Source organism: Coturnix japonica, chromosome 5 (genome assembly GCF_001577835.2).
Source record: "Coturnix japonica isolate 7356 chromosome 5, Coturnix japonica 2.1, whole genome shotgun sequence".
In the NCBI taxonomy this organism is placed as follows: Eukaryota; Metazoa; Chordata; class Aves; order Galliformes; family Phasianidae; genus Coturnix; species Coturnix japonica.
The window spans coordinates 37,147,953-37,166,405 of record NC_029520.1 but is presented as its reverse complement, the minus strand read 5'-3'; the positions used below and the strand labels follow the sequence as shown (position 1 = coordinate 37,166,405).

The following is an 18,453-nucleotide window of genomic DNA, read 5'->3' as shown; positions in this document are numbered from 1 at the left end:
TCAGAATTTTAAAAATCACCCTCTTCTATACCTGCTACATCACTTCCCTCCAGGACTAAGTCAGAACAGTGTGTTGTTATGTTGTGCTTGAAATGGAAAAATAACTACATTTTTATACTTAAGAAAAAAAAAAAAAAAACCCAAATAAACAAAACTGGACTGGAACAGGTTGCCCAGAGAGGTTGTATCATCTCCTTCTATGGAGATATTTGAGACCTGACTCTATGACTACCTGTGAGACCCTACTGTAGGGTACCTGCTTTAGCAGGAGGGCTGGACTCTTTCTTGAGGTCCCTTCCAACCCCTGAAATTCTGTGATTCTTTAAAATTAGTTTATATGCTTGGTGAATTTTCTGGTAGTTAATTGTCTTCACTGTTGTTGCTGTGATATGTTGAGGACTTGGGCTAAATTTTCATGTAAGTAGTTAATTTTCTCTTGTTCTTGTCAACTTGATTGTTGGGCTGAACAGTCCATCAGGAACTGTAGCTATGCAAAATATAAATTCTACAGTCAGTTGATAATTAGTTTATTGCAAGATTTTTATATGCAGTTGGACTGATCTTCACAAATAACTTTTAGTTTCCTTTGATTGTTTTTCTCTGAGAAACATTGCACAGAAGGGAGGTGCCTATAGTAAGAGAATTCAAACCCAGTGAGATAAATGTAGTGATCTCACTATGCACAGCTGTGTTGGCTTTTTCTGCCACTTTGCTAAACAAATAGCCTTCCCGAATGTCTTATTAGCAGTATGGCCTTCAGTAGAAGATAAAGGGTATAACCAGGCAGAAATTTCTCAGAATGAGAAAGAAGAGGCTCTTAGTTAACGCATATCTCTGAGTTAACTATTTTAGTGAATATGACAGTATATTAACTGTTTTCCTGTATGTTGACTTTAAAAGCCCCTGAAACTTTGCTCTTCACTATTTTTGTCATTCTTGGTTCATAAATTCATGAGAGACATTTTTAAATGCTTCTGGTGTATGTTCAGCCTTATAAAACATAGCTCTTATCTATTTATGTTTTGGCTCAAAACTGAAAACCTCTGTGGTAAATACTGAAAGTGAATAGTTGGAGGAAAATAAATCACTTTATGAACTAAAAGTAAAGTCCCTTCTTAAACTTCTCTAATGTAGCATCTCATTAGTTGGTGGAGAGCTCTGTGGTACTGTGAGATTTTTCTGCAGCTACAGGAAGGAAGTTTTCAAGTCATATGAATGAATTTCTTTGCAGTTTTCAACTGTCCTTGCACTTCTCACTTTCACAATGAAACATTTAATGCTTCCTATTTCTTACACTGACCATAGCACTTATAGCTCTACTATTCCACAAACTTCTCATTTGCTTACATCACAGCCATCTCTGTGGCTACTGATTACAGTAGTTTACTCTTAGATAATGAAACAAAGATGTCTGGATACCTGAGCAAAACCTTTTCTTCTGAAAATGCCCAGTCTATGATTAGGAAATGAAGGTGATAGCTTGTCTTAAAGGAAACAGCACCTTTTTGCAGAGTTATTGGATTTAAACTGACCTCTCATGTGCATCCTTTTTTATACAAGGCAAGGAAGTTAAGCAAGCAATATTGTGTATTTTATCTTACTGCTCTGTGTACTCTCAAGCTCTGGGCTGAGGCACATGCTTGAATGTGTGGCTGTATTCTGTGGGATGTGGTGTAAACAGGTGAGTGAAGTACAGATTTATTTATTTAGTGGCAGGTGCACATTGGTGTTTAAAACATAAGTAGTTCTGTCTGTGCTTCCATACAGTTCTGAGACTGGCTTCTGCTGGGGTGCTACAAGGGCTTAAATCACTCACCAGAGGTTACAATGGCATTTCCTTTCTTAATGAAATATATTTCACCTGGCGAACTGACGTAACTCAGTTAAATCTGCAGAGAAACTTGCTTGAGAATCATTGTTTTGGGTGGGAATAAAGGAGCTTAATTAAGATTTTTTATTATTAATTATTTTTTATAATGCAATGCAGTATTATCTTTAAAATGAAATAACCACAGAATCACAGAACAGCCTGGGTTGGAAGGGGACCTCAAGGATCATGGATCTCCAACCCTGCTACCACAGGCAGGGCATATAATACTAGGACATATAATACTAGATCAGGCTGCCCAGACCCCCATCCAACCTGGCCTTGGGCACCTCCAGGGATGAATGGGGCATCCACAGCCTCTCTGGACAGCCTGTTCCAGAACCTCACCACTGTTATAATAAGGAGTATCCCCCTGATACCCAACCTAAATCTTCTCTCCTTCAACTTAAAATCATTTCCCCTTTGAAAATATCCATATTAAAAAAGAAAAAGCACAAAACCTCATTGCTGAGTGAAAAAAAAAAAAAAAGAAAGAAAGAAAAAGTAGGAGTGTGTGTACTTAAATAGGATTCAGACTGATTCTTGCCTTTAGCTGGTCAGTACCTCTGTTTATTGTTATGATCTATGTTATGATCTCTAACCCTGTAGTCTCATCTGCTAAATTTGCCTGCATCACAGATCAGAATACCAGGAGGAGAATACTGTATTTCTATGGCTAATATGCAACATTATGGTATATACCAGAAAACTGAGGGACACAACCTTTGTTCTTCAAATCCAAGCTATCTGAAGTAGGCAGACAAGGCTCTTCGGAGTGTTTGAATTAAAAATAAATTTTAAAAACCCCTACTTTGATGAGAGGAGAAAAAAAGTATATTCTAACTTCTTACTGAAGACCGCTGACCGCTCCTGCTACCATGCTTACAGCCTCAGTGCTACTGAGTAAAGTTAACCTATAATGGCTAATTCTGATCCTGTCTGGAAGACACAAAGAAGTAAAAAAGAAGAAATGAGGCTCAAGGCTTGACCAGAACCGGGAAGGGGCTGACAGTTTCTGCAGTCCCTTGGAGCATGGATCTCTGCCAGCAGTGAACTGTGCGTAGCCTCTTTGGGAACTTACGCAGGATAAGCTTTGGTGGAGGTGAACCAGCTGCGCCCTCTGCCGCGCGCGGTGCTTTACAGGGTGGCCCTGTGCTGCTGCTGCTCCTTTGAGAATTCCTGGTTCGGCAACAGCTCTTGTCAGGTGAGCTGGTTTTAAACTTACAGAACTTATTCATCTATTTATTTATTTTGCCTTCAGTGACTCCGGTACTAATTAAGGCTGTTAGGATTTGCATGATTATAGCGTTTACGGTTATTAACATTTTTCAGCTTGCAAGCTCCAATTTGCAAGGAAGCTCTTCGGTAAGTGGTGCTTCCTCAGTTCGCAGGAACAATTCTTCAAAGCTGCTGAGGGGCGCGGTGCGTGCACGAGCACCTGCGCGTGTGTTTGTACGCGGTGCCCGTGAGCGTGTCCCCAAGTTGCCTTTCGTTAAAAGCCTCGGCACTGAGATGAGGCTAAAAATTACAGCCTGCATACGCTCATTTGCGACCTCCCTGGGGCTCCCCCTCGCTACAGGTCGGCACCAACGCTGAGCCGCTGCCAGGGAAAGGCGGAGCAGCAGCTCCCGCGGCCAATGCGGAGGCGATGCCGCCGCCCCCCGCGCCGCCGGGGAGCGCCCAATGGCGGCGGCCCCGCACTGCCGGTGTCCCGGTGGGGCGGGCCGGGGGCCGCGCAGAGTGCACCGCCTCCTCCTTCTCCTCCCCCTCCCCCGGCTGTGCCGTGCTCACGGCGGGCGGCGGCTTCGAGGAGCAGCAGCTGCACCCCCGCAGGTAGGTGGTCGGCTGCACGTCGCGGCAGGTCGAGGGAAGGTGGGAGCTGGAGCTGGACTCGGTTCAGGTGGCCCCGGGCCGGGAGCTGGGGTGTCTGCCTTCCCCGGGTGTGTTCTCTGCTGGCTGAGCTTCCCTCGAGCACCGCTTTGCTCTCGTAGAGCTGAGACTCGCCCCCTGTTGTGGTGCTTTTTCCCGCTGGGCTCGTAGTATTGCTCCTCGGTGTGGCCGTTTGGGCCGTGTTCGGCCAGCCCTCCTCGTTTCCCGCACCCTTCTGCATCGCTGCTGGTGTGGGGGAGTGTTGGCAGCGCTGCCCGGTGCCCCGCGTAGGAGCGTTCCCTTGTCCGTACCGCCCCGCGCTGTGTGCTGGAAGGTTAATGAGTGCTGGGAGTAGCGCAGGGAAGCAGTCCGCATCCACCTGCCCCTCCGCTGCTCCGGGCAATTACTCACGGGTTGGGTTTTTCCTTTCTTCATTCTACGGAACTCTGACGCGTTGTCAGTTGCTTTCTCATGTTAAGATAGTAAGAAGGAAAGAGAACTTGCCGATCATCTTTCCATAGTCTATTTCAAGTACCATTGGTAAATTATAGGCTATAAAGGCACAAAGTACATATTTCCATGCCAAGTGAGTTTTTATGCCAGCATACGATCAGAAACGGCTCTCTGCAGCTCGCTTGCTTGTTCTGTGAGCTACATCCCTGTCTTTGCTGGAGCTCTACTTCTCTCCACTGATCCTTGTTCTGTTGATTTACATGCTGTAAGTGGGCACAACTTCTCACCTTCAGGCCCATTATATCATCTTTTCTTTAGTCCGTAGTTTTTCAATGAAAAGCAGAGTTAAAATAAAATAAACCAGACTCCTTCACTGTTGCTTTACAGCTCCATTCTGCAGAACCTCCTGGGCCATTTGATGATAACTGTCTAACAGTCAGCATACAGGATTGGTTGGAGGGCAGGACTGAATTCTGAGTAACCTGATCAAGCTATAGGTGTCCCTGCTTATTGCAAGGGAGTTGGACTGGATAGCCTTGAAGGATCCTTTCAAACAGTTCTGTGTGTCTATATGATTTCTAGTTTTGTCAAGGCAAAAATCTGGCAAACAAGAGCATTTCATTGCTTGTGAATCATCCGATTAATTCTTGCCTGCTGTGAATTTGCATCTTGTACACTTACCAGTTTGGGCATGCAAGCTTCAAAATGTTGGCTGCTCATGTTCCCCAGTGTGTTTGTCTTCAGTTTCTTTTTTCCTTTCTCTGCTCATCTTGAATAATACACATGTGGGCTATGGAGTTTGCCTTAATATTTGGCAGTTAAACGAGTTTGTTATTGGATCAAGTTTGTGTTATGAAAAAGCACAATGATGTGATCCTCACCTTTAGTGGGTTCTATGACGTGGTGTTTTGCAACACCTGCTCCTGGGGGTGTGGGGTCACTGTCCCTGGAGGGACGCGGTTAGTGGGTATGGTGGTGATGGATTGATGGTTGGACTGGATGATCTTAGAAATCTTTTCCAACCGTAATATTTCTAGGGTTCTAACTGATTATAATATGAAGTGGTGTTTGTTATGAATTAGATTGGATCTGTGATATCGTGCTTCGGTCAGGTGATAATCTCTGCTTTTTTCCATACAGCATTACAATTATTTTGTGATACTCCTATGAAACCCCTAGGCACTAAGCAAGTCACAGTAGTTCCCTAGGATGTAATGCCTCATTTTGCATGCATTTAGAAATACAGCTGGCTGCTCCAGTGATAAGTGGTCTTTTATAGTCCTGGCTTTTAAATCATCTTTAAAATGTGAAAACTATCAAGAACTGACCATTAAATGTCTGAGAAGAGAAATGGGCTGTTTTATTGTTGTTCTTGTGTGGATTTTTTTCTCACATGTTGCACTGCATCTTGGTTCTGGCTGGCTGTGTAGCCACTTACGATTCACGTTCTCAGTTCTAATTATCGCTTCCCAGAACACCTTGTTAACTGCAGATCTTCTTCCTATGAGTTCCTGGGAACTGCAGTTATGCCAGTGGCATAATTCATGCTCTGTTGTGTGTTTGGTTTGAATAAAAGTCCAAGGGTTGCAATGTAAGGAAGCAGCAACTGCATCTTCCTGGGACTGGTTTTGACTCCTGAGCATCCACTGGTGCTCCTTACAGCTTTTGGGAAGGCAGTTCAGCTACTGATGTTGTTCACTGCTGGGAAATCCAGACTGTGTGTGGGTTAAGCCATATTGTACGTGGGCTAAATACATCATGTTTAGAGCTCTTCATTTTCAGCTATCTCGAGTCTGGCATCAGCAAACGAGAGGTTTGTAACAGATTTCAATGCTGTTTCTCATCCTCAAGATGTTCGACTCTGTGAGGCTTCTGTCACCTGTTGTAGCAGTGGCTTTTCCCTTCAGCACAGTGCTTACCAAGGCAGAACCAACCACTACATGACCGTGGAGCTTTAATCCTCTTGCCTCAATGCTGCTCCTTGCAACACCATGGCCTCAGGCAGTTTTTGGCCCCAATGTTGCACCAAGGCTTTCTGCAAAGCACTTGTGGGTCTGAGCCTCAAGAACTGTTCAGGTTTGTGCCCCTCGCTACAAAAAAAACACACTGAAGCCTTTGCAGCAGTGACAACCTTGTCTTTGAAAATGGAAAAACTTAAATAGTTATGAAAAACAACAACAGAAACACAGTCAGGAGAGTAGTTATACATCTGTAAGGTTTCATGTGGTGACAACAATCTTGTAATGTAATCTTGCTATGTAGAAGTTGGATGTATATGAGCTAATTCCCTAAGAGTGCTCTTCTGTCAGCCTGGAAAGGAGAGCCCTTGGAAGGAAATTCTCCAGCATTTTTTCTGAATTGCTTGTGTTATTTAAAATGAGAAAAATTCATAAAACACCCAATGACAAAATCAGATGGTTTTTGTTCTCTGATTTCTTAGCATGTTTTCTTTGCAGTTTAACCTTGCTGGGTAGTACTGTAAAGGACTGCAAGTTCTGCTAATGGATAAAATCATTTTACAACCACTAACCTCAAGGGAGGAGTGCCTGTCTATGTGTGCATTAGGATGAGTGTATTTGTCTTCAGTGCTGTGCCTGTGAGCAGGTGCATTTGGATCCTGGGCAGCACAACTGGAAGCCTGTAGCTCATACATCTGAGAACTTCCCCGGATCAGTGTGTAAGTCTTTGAAAGTGTGCTGCAATTCCATCTAAGCGTGTCTATACAGATGCAATTGCTGCCCAAATAGGGTTTATGAATTCCTTATGTGCTGCTGATATCTTTTTTTTTTTTCTTTTCCGCTGTTCATCTTTTAAATGTGCAGATAAGATGAACTCTGTGTATGATCCCACCACTTTCAAAATGGCAGGGTATAAAAATCCTGATAGGAATTGGGGAAAATAAGTCTGAGGAAGAGCCATGGGTGCATATGCATTAGTGTGTTAAAACAGGAATGTACTTCTGCAGTGAACGTCCAGTAATCCACTCTTGTTGCACTTTTCATATCAGAATGCATCAACAGGTTTCATTACAGATGAAACCAAGCCAGAGGACAAATCGCTCTGGGGACTCGCATAATGTTCTCCAAGTGCTAATTCCCTCCACAGGATCTGATTGGAGATTACTTTTTAGAGGCTTCTACTTCAAGTTATGCGTTGTCTCTCTTAATGCCAAGTATTTCACCCTACATCTCTACTCTTGCTGAAAGGGTACCATAAACTTATGTATAATATAACATATGTTATATACGTGTATATAATCTTTTTCATTTTATTTTTTTTTAATTTAACATAATCCTTGATGTATATTTAAACAAAATTATGAGGGAAACAAACACCAGAAAATAAAATTTAAAAAGAAAAGGTTAAGGTACAAGATAACATTAATGCATCTGCTCCTTGGATAGCAACAGAGACAAATGGTGCTTTATGAATAGAAAATACTTTCATAGCAAGTAGGTTGCTGAAATATGTGTGTTTCTTAAACATAAGCTCTGTATGTCTGGTGGAAGGGAGCCATGAATTAAAGAGTTTTTGCTGTCGGCCATGCCTGAAATCCTTCAGTGTGTGCTTTGCTTGATGCAAAGCATTTCCTAAAATGCTGGAAAAAAAAAAAAAAAAAAGAAGAAGAAAAAGTGACAATTGTGAATTTTTACAATGTTATTTGTGACTAAGATTCAGGTGCCCTGGCTTAGGTGTGCAAAAGACTCGCAAGCCTAAGTGAGTTGCCATGGGTCATCACATGGGGAGGATTCACCTTGTTCTAAAATAGACCAGACGAAGGGTTCTCTGGAGGTGTCATCTTCCATCCACTGACTATAAACAGAGCATCAGATGACTATCTTAGATGTTGAACTCTGGTGTCCGGAGTTGAGTGAAATGTGATTCATCTCCATTTATTAAGGTAACTGAACTCAGTGTCTCAGCACAATTCCTTTGACTTGAAGTTAAGGACAGAATTGGCCAATAGGCTTCAAGATTTGATGAAGGTGCTGTAGCCATCCACAGCTCTCTCATCCCCAAGGAGCAGCCGGTGTGCTCTGGAGCTGAGGTCCCCATCAGACCTATCTGGTAAGCTGGAGAACTCAGATCTGGTTTTGTAGGGTTATTACTTGTTTTTTTTTATGCTTTTCTGGCCAAGATCTAGCTGGCATTTATAGATGTGAATATTTATAGAAGCTAATTATCTCCTTAGGATCTTGAGGTTGCCAGCTGTGAGATGAAATGAAAGCCTTACCTCTAATTTGCTCTTGAAAATGGGGAGGGTATATGATATAGCAATTTTTCTTCTCCCACTGTCTAGAGCAGAGGCCTCTTGTGAACAGAAAGTACCATTTTGCTGAACTGTGCAGTGGTTTTGTGGTCATGTGGGTGACTGAAATGCATGGAAAAAACAGTGCTAAATGTTTTCAAAGGGAATCAGTATTACTAGCTGTATAACTGAAACCTGAGCTGGTCAAGCTCCATTGCACAAAGCTGGTTTGTTTTCTATTAAAGTGGTTTGAGTGGAGCAGCTATGGGGAGGAATTTGGAGTATGAAGTTTAATGGTTAGTTGCTTTTTAATTACCAGCTGCTCCTTAGGATGGGAACTTGCAACCAGAAATGTTCCTTCTTCTCTGGTCCTAGACATATTGTTTCCAGGTCACTGAAGTTCATGTATTTACCTGACTAAAAATTATATCCCATATGCAAAAATTATATGTGGTGAAAGCATCAGACCTACAGTTTAAATGTCATTCCAACTTATAAAGTACGTGGGCTCAGTGTGAGGGAAAAGGGCTCAGAGAGTATCTGCGTGCATGTTTTATTGTGTATTCACTGACAGAATCTCAAGTGTCATTGAAGGAAAATGGCTGTGGTAGAACAGACGGGGCAGATATGGGCATTTTCCCTCTTCACAAGTAACTCATCTTTGTGACTTCTGTAAATTTAATTTAACTGATTCAATGGGATTGAGCTGAATTGATTTACCACGCTTTATGTATAATCAGACTCTGATACTGGTGTATTAGCATTCACTTCTTTTTCCCTAAGAAAATATTACAAATATTCCTCATGCTTAATCCAAGCTATTGATACAAAGATGCTTGGGGCTAAGACTGACTGAGAATGACCACAGACCTCTGGTAGCTACAGCTCAAAACAGAGGGACAAAGCTTTTCTGTGACACTGAAATGAGTGCTGACTTAAAAGTTTTAATCAACCCCCCCCCCCACACACACCCCTTTTATTTTTCTTTCAGGAAATTTGTCTTAAAAATATGTCTTTTAATTCTGCTGACTTCCAGTTGTTCTCAACAGTTTGGGTTTTTTTGTTTGGTTGGTTTGGTTTGGTTGTTCTGAGAAACAGTGTTTGTTTCTGGGAAAATTTAGATGAAATTGGATTTACAACTCTGCTGAAATGTGTCACTGCCCATTCAGGTAACAGAAACTGAGGGTCTCGGTCCCTTTGGATCTGTGCCTCTGTGAAAGAGGGACATAGATATCTCAGATAATTTACAAACTGCTTGTCTGCATCCCATTTTCAAAACTGGTTCATTGGGTACACATCCTTTGTCAAAAGTTGCTGGAGTTCAGCCCCAAGAGCTGGAAAGAGAGTTTTAATGCTGCATTAATGTTATTGTTAACTGTTTACACTGTGCTACTGAGACACACTGTGGGGTGAGGAGCAGAATAGCTCTGTTGGCTCATAGCTGTGTTAGTTTGTAGGTGGACCATAAAGTTCCACTTATTTTGTACTGTTTATGTCTTTGACTGGTCAAGATCTTTGTTTATCCTTTGTGTGTGCGTGTGTATTTGGTACTGGCTTATAAGGTACTGAGTCCCTTTTACTCAAGCATATTTTCCTTTCCGAGGTGCTTTCCATTCCCCTGAAGGTAGGGGCAGTCATGTTAAGCAATTGGCACCATTGAGTGTAATGGACCTATATTTAGAGCATCTAAAATAAAGCGTGACAACAAACATGGTATCTGTGGGTTGCCCTGGAGGGCTGTGGTGTCCTGGCGTGATACAAAGTTGCATAACTGCAATTGGCTCTCGGGAGGCTGGAAACGAGGAAAGACCAGTTGGATCATCTCAGGAATTTTCTGTCAGGGCAAGTTTGTTCCCCTGATACCTCTTCCAGAGTGCTGTATTTTGTCTGGCTTTAAATAATTAAGTAGCACTTCCTCAGGCTAGAAGACAGCCTCACGTTTTAAGACTGCCTGTATGCTTAGCCCTCAGATAGCATCTTCCTTACAGTGCAGTCCCTTTTTAATTTTAATTCCTTTGAAATGTACTGCAGATTCAGCTTTGAAGTTATCAAAGATGTCATATAAAAGTATAGGTACAGAGAACTTATTTATACATGTAGTTGATAGTGATATGGAAATACAGAGAAAACATGAACTGAACAGGACTTTCTGCCTCAGTGTTCCCAGTCTCCCTTTCCAGCCAATATTCAGCACGGGCAAACTGCTTTCTTTCAAGGCTGCATCGCTTCCTCAATGCTCCTTGTTTTTTCTCTGCTTTCACAGTTGGATTCTGTGTTTTCCAGTCACTCAGAATCTGTTCTCCCATCCTGTTCATACTGCTCAGCCAGATGAATGCCCATCCGCTCTGTAGGCATTCAGCCTCCAGTGAAGCATCTCTGTGTGAATGATCCAGTTCTTGCCTTGCCTTGAATGTGACTAGTGTTTAAGGAAGGCCTGACTTCTCTTATTGTGTTCTCTTAGTCCAAAATGAGTTTAACTAAAGCTCACTGATGGCAACAGGTTATACCCACCATTTTCAGCAAAGGGTTTTCACTGAATTTCTAACATTAACCATAGTGTGAACTTGGCTAAAAATCAGAAGATAAAGTCCTGATGTCATTTTTGCAACAAAAATCAGTCCCAAGGTAGTGGAGGAATTATGCTGGCTCTCCTTTCACTGATGGAGACAATATTGGTTTTAGAGTCATGCTGGATTCCGGGAGTAAAGCAGTAATCAGTGGCAAGGTATACGGGCACTGCTGGAATTTTAGCATTTGCCAGAATAGGATGATATTTAGTGCAAGCCAGGCTGTGTATTTACTGCAACAGTGTGCATCATCCAGCACTGTATTTCATTAAATGTACGATCACTTTCTTTTGTTGTTAGCTTCAGTTTAGAAGAAGGATGCGTACAGTAGAGCTTTGTTATCTGTGCTCACCTGTGGACAGCTGTTCTGGGTGATGGCACTCTGCAGTGACATAGTTCTTCTGGGGTGGTTAACTATATGACACTGAGCTTTTTATTTCACTGAGCTTGACAAATTAGAAAGAAAACCACATCTTGATGACCATCACAACAGCAAATAAGGTACAATGGTTTTTAGAGGATTTAGTGAATGGAGTGTATCTGCATAGCTTAACTGCATGATTTAGACTGGAATAATCTAAAACAGGGTGCTCAGGGGGAGCTCTCTTTTGATAAACATATTCCTTATATGATTCAATTGTGGGCTTTGACAGAATAAACCAGTTTTTAAGCCTAGTCCCCTCCCCATATTATGGATCAGTATGTCAGTTATTGTAGTAGAATAAATCAACCTTTTGTGAGTTAAAGTGAACATGGGTTAGAGAGAGTTTGTGATGTGCATAGTAATAATGTATAGAAGTCTGGGATCAGTGTTTAGCTTTGGAAGTCTAGCTCTTGGGAGATCAAACCCTAAGTCCAGTGCTTTGCGTATTTGTTCTCTATTTGTGCAGTGGTGATGGGAAAGGAAATCTACAGATTTTAACTATGCTAGCTTAATTAGCATCTTGCCTATTTCTTGTGTTTCATTGTGGTGTTTTTTTTTCCCCTAGTCCAGTTTTACAGCACTGCTGCTCTGTATCCTAAGAGAAACACTTGACAAGGCTGGTCTTTGCTTCAGATTCTGGTTTGAGCTGGAAGGCTGCAGTTTGGGAAATTATCCTTCTTGTTCTAATGCAGTTAAATGGCCAGAGACTTCAGTCATGCTTTGAATACATAGTGAACCCACAGTGAGTGGGTTTATTTATATTTAAAGAGTCCTGAAATGTAGAGCTACTGACATGACGGAGAATGTGAATTATCAGTGCCAAACATTTTTGTCTAACACTTTCCCTTAGTTTCTGCCTGTTAGACCTTACTCATAATCATTGAGGAAAAAATAAATAATTTCAATTGTTTCTGTTTCTGTGTTTCTTCCCTTCTACCTTTTTATGTTACTCAAGTCCTTGGGAGTACAAAGAGTAGGATGTTGATGCTTTTCTTCCAGTATCAGATTTTGAAGCCATTAAATAGTATAATATCTAATTGGGTCTGGTTATGAGCATTTCTAAAAAATTTCTTAAAAAAAAAAAAAAAAAAGCAAAAAGAGAAAGACCATTGCCTTCTGAACTGTCTGAATATCATGATGTTTTCTGCAGGAGAGAATCTAAGGTGCTCTTTCTGAAAAATAGAGGAGCTTCTGTGGCAGAGAAGTTGTGGAGTACAGAAAATAACAGCTTTCAGATATTAGACTTGATGCAAATATTCTTGAGGGAGATGGTTATGACTTCCTTACCCACACATCACCGACAGACACTCTTTTCTTACTGTCAGTTTCCAGTAAAACTCAGCTGTGTGTTTGTGTGGCATGTTTTTGTGTATCACTGGATTTTTGTGGTCTAGAGAAAATAAGAGCATTTCAGGTCACCTCAGCCTTAAGACCGGTTCTGTCACTGATTGCATTGTGAATTTAGACAGAGCACTTAGTCTGTTAAAGTAATTGGATATAGTTGTTAATTAGAGTGGTTATACTTGGCCCTGTGCTCAGGGGGACCCACACCAATTCTTGGTCACCCAGTGTGCCAGATGGCTCTGATTATCATCAGTAGCACACTCTTCCTCACTCCGTCTCTGTTTAAAACAGCCATCTGTGTCATCTGCCCATGGGATAGTGGAAATGAACTATCTGGTAATGGCAGACAGTAAACATGACCATACTTTGAACAGAGCTCTGGTTGCTGTTCTTTTAGGTGTGATCTGCAGCAGGAAAGGTAGTTCCTGCTTCCAGAGAGTCTGGAACTCTGCAAGTGAGTCAGTTTGACTCCCTTAGAGACCAAGTTCCTCCTTATCTATTGAGAGTTCTCATACAAGTGTCATGTGCACAGACTGTGGCTGAACTTCTTCAGCTGAATCTGAAATCATGGAACTCATGTAACAACACATGTAAATTGGAGTCGTTGGGGAACAGGGATGAGTTCAAAATCCAACAGAAACTTTCTTAGAGCAATTTATAAGCTAAGGGGCTGAATACATGAAGAAAACCTGATTATCAATATCAGGAAATAAATAATCAATTATGACTTGCTCTTCTCATCATCTATGCTGTTCGTAAGATATTCTTATGTGAAATATTTGGGCAATTATTTTTCTCTAATAATGAAATTTGAATTTTGTTATTTCTTTGATTTATTTCAAACATCTTTTTGTTGTTTTTTTTTTTTTTCTTTGTGTCATTTGTCACTGGGTTTTGTTTTTGCTGCAGCTTCCTAACATACCTAGGACTTTCTTTGGATGCTTGAGAACAGATTTCCAGTTTGGAATTTGCTTATTATTCAGGCCACAATGTGCTGATGGTCACTGCCTATTGCACACCAACTTGAGAGGAAAAAGTCCATGAGCTCTCACTCACTTGGAGATTCGCCCAAGGAAGCAATCACTCTGCAGTTCATGCTATTAGAACTTTTTGTCTGTAGAACTTTGCCAAACAGACATGGTCAAAATAAAATTACGTATTTTTCCTTGAGACATTCCTGGAATCTGTGGAACTTCATTGTTACATAAGCCATTGTCAGTCACGGCTTCTTTGCTGCTCTTTTCACTTAGTTTCTTTTTCTGCTATGCATAACAGAACTTGTTTAGCTTATGCCCTTCAAGAACTGGAAGACTGCAATTAGGTCACTCTGGAGCCTTCCCTTCTCTAAGCTAAACAAGCCCAATTCCCTCAACTCTTCCCTCATAGGAGAGGTGTTCCAGCCATCTGATCGTTTTAGTGTCCCTCCTCTGGACCCGCTCCAAGTCTTTCCTTCCTGTTTCAGGGGTTCCAGGCCTGGATGCAGTACTGCAGTCTCACAAGTGCTGAATAGAGAGGGATAATCACCTCCCTCTCCCTGCTGGCCATCCCTTTTTAGTGCAGCCCAAAACACAGTTGGCTTCCCAGGCTGCAAGCATGCATTGCTGGATCATATCCAGCCTCTCATCCACCAGGACCCCCAGGCCCCTCTCCGCAGTGCTCCTCTCAAGGAGACCTTCCCCCAGTTTATATAAATACCTGGGGTTTTGCCAACCCAAATGCAGCACTCTGCACTTGGCCTTATTGAACCTCATTAGGTTAACACGGGCCCACTTCTCCAGCCTGTCTAGGTCCCTCTGGATGGCTTCCCTTCCTTCCAATGTGCCAACAGCACTGCTCAGCTTGGTATCATCCGCAAACTTGCTGAGGGTGCACTTGATGCCATCGTCTATGTCACTGATGAAGATGTTGAAGAGTACCTGTCCTAAGACTGACCCCTGAGGGACACCACTCATAACTGACCTCCACCGACACAGAAACATTAATCACAACCCTTTGACTGCATCCAGCCAGCCAATTCCTAATGCATCATACTGTCCATCCTTCAAATGCACACCTCTCCAATTTAGAGAGAAGGATGTAGTGAGGGACCATGTGAAAGGCTTTGCAGAAGTTCACATAGATGATATCCATTGTCCTTCCCCTGTCCACCAAAGCCATCGCTCCATCATAGAAGGTCACCAGATTGGTCGGGCAAGATCTACCCTTGGTGAATCCATGCTGTTACTACTGTTGGTGTCTGTATTCACGTAGTGCCTAATGGTTCTGCCTGAAATGAAGGCTCAGCATACACTGTGCTGGGTGTGAGACCCCTAGCAAGAAGTTATTATGTGACTTGCTCAGTTATATACTATTGGCTTAGCAATAGCAAAGGAGGAGGATATTTCCTCTGTTGCTAGAGCAGAGGTGTGAAAAAAGAGAGACGTGTAACTGTGTCATGATGGAAGTGGCTAGAAACTGTGAATTTACATAGATTTGGAATGAGAGAAGGTTAATGAATGTAGTCCATCATTTTAAAGTGAATGTTCATCAATTTTAAAAAGGAATTAAGTAATGTAATCTCATCAGTAAAAGCATCAGGAGGACTAAATAGCCAAGGAATTTTGTTCCAGCTCTGCAGTCCTTTATGAACTAGAAATAAGTGTCATCCATTTGTCACATCGATTCACATTCTCCACTGTGAAGCTGTAATGTGAAAAAGGGAAACTTAAAGCAGAAATTTAAGCCTCTTAGAACTTCGTGACCTTGTGGTCAAAGCACTGTGCTGGAATTTATGATAAGGATCATTAGGATCAATATGTATAACATTTAGCTTTGTACCTTAGTTACAGTGTAGCAGTAGTTACACACATTCACAAACTTTTGAATCACAATTTTTTTTATAAAAATCAAGTGAGTCCCCTTTTTTTCTTCTTTACCAATTATGTACCAAAACTTTAATCCACATAATGCAAATCCAGAAAAAACAAAATCTAAACTGACATGAATTCCATTTCTGTATGGAGGTGTAACGCTGGCCTGGGAACACTTTGATCCATTAAGTCTGTTTTCACCTCCTTTTGCTTGAGATATATAGCATAATCTTTTGCTTTTCTGTAGCTCACTTGGAGTAAAAAAGGATCTATTTGTTCCCTTAACCCTAGCTCCAAAATTGCTCTAGAAATAGGTGTGGATGTTTGTAAGGACTTGAAGGATGCAGAGAAAAACTCCAAAATTCACTTGCAGAGTAATCTCTACATTGTTAAAATGATGAGTGTCTTTTTTTCCCCCCACTCCCCCCCTAAGGAAAGGATTCCAGTTTGTCAAATGGATCCCCAAAAGACAAACACCTCTACAGATCACAGCATCACTTTCTTAATAGAACGTGCAGTCACATTGGTGTCATGCTGGCTAAGGCTCCTTGTTTCATAATGCCTTAGCTTGGGATTATTTTTTTCCTTTGGATGATTTTGGAAAGTAAAAATGATTGGAGGTCAAGTTATATTTTTTCCACATAGTCTATGCAGAAATTAGCTGTACATTACTCATAATTCTGTTACAGGCACTTTGGTCAGGCGATGGGATCAGAGGTTTCTTGTGAAAGCTGAGAGAATACAAAATTCTCTATTTAAATTTTTTTCATCTTAACATTTATCCTCAAAATGACTCTGCTCTGGAAATCTTTGACACTGCAATCTACTCAGACTACTCAGCAGTTCCAGACTACTTATCTAAAAGCTGTGATAGCTTTGGTACACCAGCACAACCGCCTTCAGATACCAGACTGGGAAGCCTGTAGAAAATTCCAGCAGTGGAGAAGCTGTATAGTTGCAGTATGCATGTTATGATGGGCTTTGTAATAGTCTGTAGGGTGTGAAGACCTGAAGCCACCTCCATCAGCTTGACCGGGATCTCAGGCTGAGGGACCTCATTTCTTCTATAATTAGAGGGTTCTGTGATGCTGACATAACAGAGCACCTTGCTAAAATCCAGCAGTAAGACTAGAACAGTTTATAGAACAGACCGAACAGAGCAAATCTACTTCTGCTTGATATTATAGACCGTGAAGTAACTTTGAGTGGATTTAGACAAAACGCTTGTCCCAGGGCTGTAGCATAGAAGAGCAAATTTTTGCTAAAATAATTGTTTGATTCTCTCACATACCTACATAGCTGAAACTGTATGTTTTCTTGTCTTCTTTCGTGTCTATTTTCTTTTGACATTTATAAAAAACATATAGAGAGTTCTACTGGCGTCTCTGTCTATTAAGTACAAAATAAACTGTTTTCCTTTTTCATTTCCTGTCATTTCATGCTTCTGTCCAGTCTTTTCCAGGAGAAAGAAGAAGTCAGTATTCAGTTGTTTAGGAAAAGATGTCTTGTTACGGAGAGTTAAACAAGCTAAAACCAAACCAAACAAAAAACCCAGCCTAAATAGTCGCTTGAGAAAAACAAGTTAGAAAGGTCATCTACTCTTTCCTTCATATGGAATCCCTGGGACTCAAAATATCAGATTATTCTTTTTTCTCTTTGTTTACTTCTCTGTTTAGCTTTGCAATTTCTATTAATAGCATCCAAGGTCTGAAAAGTTTGTAATGAAAGGAGACATACCTTCTGTGAAATTGCCTTTAACCATCAGCATTCCATCTTAGGGAACCCCTCTTTGTGTTTGTAGGAAACAATCTTTTATGTTCAATTTCTGCTCTAGAAGGTCAAGTTTTCAGTTTCAGGCAATGAACAATAGCCCATGAATTCTCTCTGTCAGGCTGTTTTGTGACTTTCAGGCTTTAGAATTCTTCAGCTATTTGATGCAACTCTTATGTGCTGATGAGTCTTCATCAGTTTGATATCTTTGTGGCCCTAGATAGAATAATCATCCTGGAAATATGGAATGGCCTACTTATTGTAGAAAATGCTGTGAGAGTCAATGTGTTTAACTGCTATTCTCTTCTTTGGACCTAGATGCTGCTTAGAGCAAGGAAAAATCTCAGTGTCTGTTCTGGTACAATAGCATGAAGTTTTACTAAAGCAAAATAAGTTAGGTGAGAGACAGCAGGCCAAGAGACGCCTCTTAAAGCTCTTTAAAATAGCCAAGTCTGTGTTTTAGTATTCTGAAGCACTCGTGTACTGTGGCAACAAGACCTTCAATACTTGAGATCATTAAGGGCAGAACTCACAGTCTTTCCTAGATAGAAGTCAATAGCTTTCTGAGAGTTTTGAAGTGGCCTGCATATCTGGAGCAGTCATGGGTGCTTGAAAAAGGAGAATTTCACTCCCTAGCTCTGATTTTCCTACCTATCAGCCAAAAGTCAGAGTGCCTTAGGCTGTGTCCTACCCACTCTGGATTCCCAGACCTGCGTGGTGTGTGTCCCAATGAAGTACATCCTAATTAATGTGGCCACTTCTGTAGAAGTGTTTGCTGGGTTGCAGCAAAATCATGCTGAACTCTAGGCATGATATAAGACATTGTGTTTTAAACTTAATATAATGTTCCAGTCAAGCAGCAGAATTAGAAGTGCAGCTAAAGAAGTGGGTGTCCTTTCATGCCCTGACTGCAAAGACAGTCATGAGCAAACTGTCCCAGTTCCAGAACTGGCTACATAAATGCTATCAATAATGAGACTTGCCAGTTATTGCTAACGCTTGGGAAGGATCAGATTTTGTATGGCAACAGGATGAACAGGAATGTGACAATATGTTGGAAC

At 41.4% G+C, this 18,453-nt stretch overlaps 1 protein-coding gene across 2 annotated transcripts in view; it reads left to right on the top strand.

The window, feature by feature from the left end:
• Window positions 1-3,588: 3,588 nt before the first annotated feature.
• STON2 (stonin 2) overlaps window positions 3,589-18,453 on the top strand; it is a 67,892-nt gene continuing 53,027 nt past the window's right edge. The window contains exon 1 of one of the 2 annotated variants that reach the window (XM_015865117.2): window positions 3,589-3,700. The gene's annotated coding sequence lies outside the window, so the exon portion shown is untranslated. Of the gene's footprint in view, window positions 3,701-8,101; window positions 8,258-18,453 lie in introns of those variants that run through there. The other variant, XM_015865118.2, reaches the window with a different exon arrangement.